We start from the raw sequence: 6,687 nt of genomic DNA on the forward strand, positions 1-6,687 counted from the left end.
AAACATGAGATAGTTGGGCATAAGAACATAAGAGAAGCCATGTTGGATCAGACCAATGGCCCATCCAGTCGTACACTCTGTGTCACAGTGGCCAAAAAAATTATATATCTATACACACACACACACACTGTGGCTAATAGCCAGTGATGGACCTCTGCTCCATATTTTTATCTAACCCCCACTTGAAGCTGGCTATGCTTGTAGCCACCACCACCTCCTGTGACAGTGAATTCCACACGTTAATCACCCTTTGGGTGAAGAAGTACCTCCTTTTATCCGTTTTAACCTGACTGCTCAGCAATTTCATCGAATGCCCACGAGTTCTTGTATTGTAAGAAAGGGAGAAAAGTACTTCTTTCTCTACTTTCTCCATCCCATGCATAATCTTGTAAACCTCTATCATGTCACCCCGCAGTCGACGTTTCTCCAAGCTAAAGAGCCCCAAGTGTTTTAACCTTTCTTCATAGGGAAAGTGTTCCAACGCTTTAATCATTCTAGTTGCCCTTTTCTGGACTTTTTCCAATGCTATAATATCCTTTTTTGAGGTGCAGTGACCAGAATTGTACACAGTATTCCAAATGAGACCGCACCATCAATTTATACAGGGGCATTATGATACTGGCTGATTTGTTTTCAATTCCCTTCCTAATAATTCCCAGCATGGTGTTGGCCTTTTTTATTGCAATCACACACTGTCTTGACATTTTCATTGAGTTGTCTACCATGACCCCAAGATCTCTCTCTTGGTCAGTCTCTGCCAGTTCGCACCCCATCAACTTGTATTTGTAGCTGGGATTCTTGGCCCCAATGTGCATTACTTTGCACTTGGCCACATTGAACCTCATCTGCCACGTTGACGCCCACTCACCCAGCCTCAACAGATCCCTTTGGAGTGCCTAACAATCCTATCTGGTTCTCACCACCCTGAACAATTTAGTGTCATCTACAAACTTGGCCACTTCACTGCTTACTCCCAACTCCAAATCATTTATGAACAAGTTAAAGAGCATGAGACCCAGTACTGAGCCCTGCGGCACCCCACTGCTTACCGTCCTCCACTGTGAAGACTGCCCATTTATACTCACTCTCTGCTTCCTATTAGGCAGTTTTTGATGCACAAGAGGACCTGTCCTTTTACTCCATGACTCTCAAGCTTACTAAGGAGCCTCTGATGGGGAACTTTATCAAAAGCTTTCTGGAAGTCAAGGTAAACAACATCTATTGGGTCTCCTTTGTCCACATTTTTGTTCATCCCCTCAAAGAAAAGTAACAGGTTAGTGAGGCAAGATCTTCCCTTACAGAACCCATGCTGAGTCTTCCTCAATAACTCGTGTTCATCAATGTGCCTACTCATTCTGTCCTTGATAATGGTTTCTACCAACTTTCCCGGTATTGAAGTCAGACTGACTGGCCTGTAATTTCCCGGATCTCCTCTGGAACCCTTTTTAAAGATGGGGGTGACATTTGCTACCTTCCGGTCCTCAGGAACGGAGGCAGATTTCAATGAAAGATTACATATTTTTGTCAGGAGATGTTGGAACTCAGTCCTAAAATGGCTGACTGACTCCATCTTAGTAAATGTTGTTTCTGCAGATGTCATGCTGAGTCATGCTGCATCATGGCCCAGCTGTTACCTGTTACTGAGGTAAGGTGGAATGACCTCACCTGTAATTAGGCTTTGTGCTGACTCACAGAGCTGATGCAACCTCTGGTGAGCTTGCATGATTGGTATGTGTATTTAGGGAAGCTCAGTGAGCTTGCTCTTCCTGCCTGTAAGGATTCTGGGTACTGTGAGACTCACCGTCCGGGTGGCAGCAAACACTGCTGGTGTTGATCCTATGCTACTGTGCTTGGATCGTGCTGTGTATACTTACTGGTGTATACTGTTATCTACTGGAGTGTGTACTGATCACTGTGTATGACCTTGGCCTGGCAACGACTCTGCATATTGGATACTGTCCTGGTAAATATATTCTACCATTGCATACAGTTGTCTCTCTTGTCTATTAATTCCTGTGTTTGCCTGTCCTTCTCCTTCAGTGTCTTCTGCTGCATGCAAATTCTCTAACAGGAGATCCACAAGTTCATCTTTGAGTTCTTTCAGAACTCTTGGATGTATGCCATCCGGACCTGGTGACTTATTAGTTTTTAATTTGTCTATCAGTTGTAGGACCTCCTCTCTTGTCACTTGGCATTGTGAGCTTTTGTACACAAGTTGCTTCATGTGCTGGTCAGCCAATGGAGAAAATAGAGACTTTGCTCTGAAGCTCCCGGCAAAGCAGGCCGTGGTGCAGAAGGATGCAAAAGAGAGCAAAGGAAGCAGTTGACAGCTGCTTGTGGGCCTGATCGGAGCCCCCTGGGAGCCTGTTGTGGCTCTCGGGCCACACATTTGACACCCCTACTGTATGCTAACCACATAGTCCTACAGTCTGCTGTAATCTTGAGTCTCCTCCAAGGAACTCAGTAAACATTTCACAGCAGGAAAAATTACACAGCCTTACGAAAACCAAGGATGAACAGAGATTCACTCGTCCTGTAGCATCTTCAGCCGCACCACCCTCAAGCTTGTGAACGCTCGAGCTAAACTCTGGCTCCCTCTGTTCTGGCCTGTGCATTTGGTCTTAATAGGCCAGCCAATCTAGAGGGACCTCAGGGGTCATTTCGTTGAAAAAGAGATGCTGAAGCTCATTAGTACAACTCATTTGCATAACTTTTTTCCATATGCCACACACCCCCTGATATTACTGGAAGGTGTACTAAATTATATCAGCTGAGCATCTACCTAAAGTTTGGTGTCGTGGTTAAATGTGCGGACTCTTATCTGGGAGAACCAGGTTTGATTCCCCACTCCTCCACTTGCACCTGCTAGCATGGCCTTGGGTTAGCTCTGGCAGAGGTTGTCCTTGAAAGGGCAGCTGTTGTGAGAGTCCTCTCAACCCTACCCACCTCACAGGGTGTCTGTTGTGGGAAAGGAAGGGAAGGTGATTGTAAGAGCCAGTTTGGTGCAAGTGGTTAAAGGCACGGACTCTTGTCTGGGAGAACCGGGTTTGATTCCCCACTCCTCCACTTGCACCTGCTAGCATGACCTTGGGTCAGCCATAGCTCTGGCAGAGGTTGTCCTTGAAAGGGCAGCTGCTGTGAGAGCTCTCTCAGCCCCACCCATCTTACAGGGTGTCTGTTGGGGGGGAGGAAGGGAAAGGAGATTGTGAGCCGCTCTGAGACTCTTCGGAGTGGAGGGCGGGATATAAATCCAATATCTTCATCTACCTCACAGGGTGTCTGTTGGGGGGGAGGAAGGGAAAGGAGATTGTGAGTGGCTCTGAGACTCTGTCCTTGAAAGGGCAGCTGCTGTGAGAGTCCTCTCCAGACCCACCCACCTCAAAGGGTGTCTGTTGTGGGGGAGGAAGGGAATGGAGATTGTGAGCTGCTCTGAGACTCAGATTCGGAGTGGAGGGCAGCATATAAATTAAATTTCTTCTTCTTAAAATGCTTCTCAAATTAGAATTGTCCTAATCAAACCTGACTCCCATCATACTTTTAAAATGCATTTCTCTTCTGTGGCCACAGTGGCACGATGAAGATTCCCACCTGTCTGTTTTATATGTTTTGGTTATTTCCCCATTTTTGGCAGGGGAAAATATTAGAAAGTTTGCAAAATCTTAGAGTTCAGCAAAATTCTCACAGGGGGGGGCTGAATAATGGAGCCCAGATGCAAGTATTGGAGGGTAAGAAAGAAATAAAATTTAGAAGTTCCAGAGCTCCTCTGCTGTCCAAAACGAGGCCTGAAGATGGTTAGTTGATCTAGATGCTTCACCTGGATCAAGAACGGTCAAGCTGTATGTCAGGGGTGGCCAACGATAGCTCTCCAGATGTTTTTTTTGCCTACAACTCCCATCAGCCCCAGCCATTGGCCATGCTGGCTGGGGCTGATGGGAGTTGTAGGCAAAAAAACATCTGGAGAGCTACTGTTGGTCACCCCTGCTGTATGTGATGGATGACAGATCCAGCTGCTCTGGTACCTAAATACTAGAGTTGCCAATCCCCAGCTGGGGGCTGGGGATCCCCCAGTTTAGAGGCCCTCCCCCTGCTTCAAAGTCATCAGAAAGTGGGGGGGAGGGAAATGTCTGCTGGGCACTCCATTGTTCCCTATGGAGACCAATTTCCATAAGTTATAATGGACAATTGATCTGTGGGTTGGGGGGGGGGGCGGCTATTTTTTGAGGTAGAGGCACCAGATTTTCAGTATAGCATCTGAGCAGTCAGGTTAGAACGGATAAAAGGAGGTACTTCTTCACCCAAAGGGTGATTAACATGTGGAATTCACTGCCACAGGAGGTGGTGGCGGCTACAGGCATAGCCAGCTTCAAGAGGGGGTTAGATAAAAATATGGAGCAGAGGTCCATCAGTGGCTATTAGCCACAGTGTGTGTATATATATATATATTGGCTCTGTATCACACAGTGGCCAATAATATATACATCTCTTATGTTCTTATGTGACACAGAGTGTTGGACTGGAAGGGCCATTGGCCTGATCCAACATGGCTTCTCTTATGTTCTTATGTGACACAGAGTGTTGGACTGGAAGAGCCATTGGCCTGATCCAACATGGCTTCTCTTATGTTCTTATGTGATACAGAGTGTTGGACTAGAAGGGCCATTGGCCTGATCCAACATGGCTTCTCTTATGTTCTTATGTGATACAGAGTGTTGGACTGGAGGGGCCATTGGCCTGATCCAACATGGCTTCTCTTATGTGACACAGAGTGTTGGACTGGAAGGGCCACTGGCCTGATCCAACATGGCTTCTCTTATGTTCTTATGTGACACAGAGTGTTGGACTGCAAGGGCCATTGGCCTGATCCAACATGGCTTCTCTTATGTTCTTATGTGACACAGAGTGTTGGACTGGAAGGGCCACTGGCCTGATCCAACATGGCTTCTCTTATGTTCTTATGTGACACAGAGTGTTGGACTGGAGGGGCCATTGGCCTTATGCAACATGGCTTCTCTTATATTCTTATGTGACACAGAGTGTTGGACTGGATGGGCCACTGGCCTGATCCAACATGGCTTCTCTTATGTTCTTATGTGACACAGAGTGTTGGACTGGAGGGGCCATTGGCCTTATGCAACATGGCTTCTCTTATATTCTTATGTGACACAGAGTGTTGGACTGGAGGGGCCACTGGCCTGATCCAACATGGCTTCTCTTATGTTCTTATGTGACACAGAGTGTTGGACTGGATCGGCCACTGGCCTGATCCAACATGGCTTCTCTTATATTCTTATGTGACACAGAGTGTTGGACTGGAGGGGCCACTGGCCTGACCCAACAGGGCTTCTCTTATGTTCTTATGTGACACAGAGTGTTGGACTGGATGGGCCACTGGCCTGATCCAACATGGCTTCTCTTATGTTCTTATGTGACACAGAGTGTTGGACTGGAGGGGCCATTGGCCTTATGCAACATGGCTTCTCTTATATTCTTATGTGACACAGAGTGTTGGACTGGAGGGGCCACTGGCCTGATCCAACATGGCTTCTCTTATGTTCTTATGTGACACAGAGTGTTGGACTGGATGGGCCACTGGCCTGATCCAACAGGGCTCCTCTTATGTTCTTATGTGACACAGAGTGTTGGACTGGAGGGGCCACTGGCCTGACCCAACAGGGCTCCTCTTATATTCTTATGTGACACAGAGTGTTGGACTGGAGGGGCCACTGGCCTGACCCAACAGGGCTCCTCTTATGTTCTTATGTGACACAGAGTGTTGGACTGGATGGGCCATTGGCCTGATCCAACATGGCTTCTCTTATGTTCTTATGTGACACAGAGTGTTGGACTGGAGGGGCCACTGGCCTGACCCAACAGGGCTCCTCTTATGTTCTTATGTGACACAGAGTGTTGGACTGGATCGGCCACTGGCCTGATCCAACATGGCTTCTCTTATATTCTTATGTGACACAGAGTGTTGGACTGGAGGGGCCACTGGCCTGACCCAACAGGGCTCCTCTTATGTTCTTATGTGACACAGAGTGTTGGACTGGATGGGCCATTGGCCTGATCCAACATGGCTTCTCTTATGTTCTTATGTGACACAGAGTGTTGGACTGGATCGGCCACTGGCCTGATCCAACATGGCTTCTCTTATATTCTTATGTGACACAGAGTGTTGGACTGGAGGGGCCACTGGCCTGACCCAACAGGGCTCCTCTTATGTTCTTATGTGACACAGAGTGTTGGACTGGATGGGCCACTGGCCTGATCCAACATGGCTTCTCTTATGTTCTTATGTGACACAGAGTGTTGGACTGGAGGGGCCATTGGCCTTATGCAACATGGCTTCTCTTATATTCTTATGTGACACAGAGTGTTGGACTGGATGGGCCACTGGCCTGATCCAACATGGCTTCTCTTATGTTCTTATGTGACACAGAGTGTTGGACTGGAGGGGCCACTGGCCTGATCCAACAAGGCTTCTCTTATGTTCTTATGTGACACAGAGTGTTGGACTGGATGGGCCATTGGCTTGATCCAACAGGGCTTCTCTTATGTTCTTATGTGACACAGAGTGTTGGACTGGAAGGGCCACTGGCCTGATCCAACATGGCTTCTCTTATGTTCTTAATGCCTTTCTTCAGAAAACCCTCCAAGTTTCAAAAAAGATTGGCGCAGGGTTCCCAT

This window comes from Heteronotia binoei, chromosome 1 (assembly GCF_032191835.1).
Source record: "Heteronotia binoei isolate CCM8104 ecotype False Entrance Well chromosome 1, APGP_CSIRO_Hbin_v1, whole genome shotgun sequence".
Lineage (NCBI taxonomy): Eukaryota > Metazoa > Chordata > Lepidosauria > Squamata > Gekkonidae > Heteronotia > Heteronotia binoei.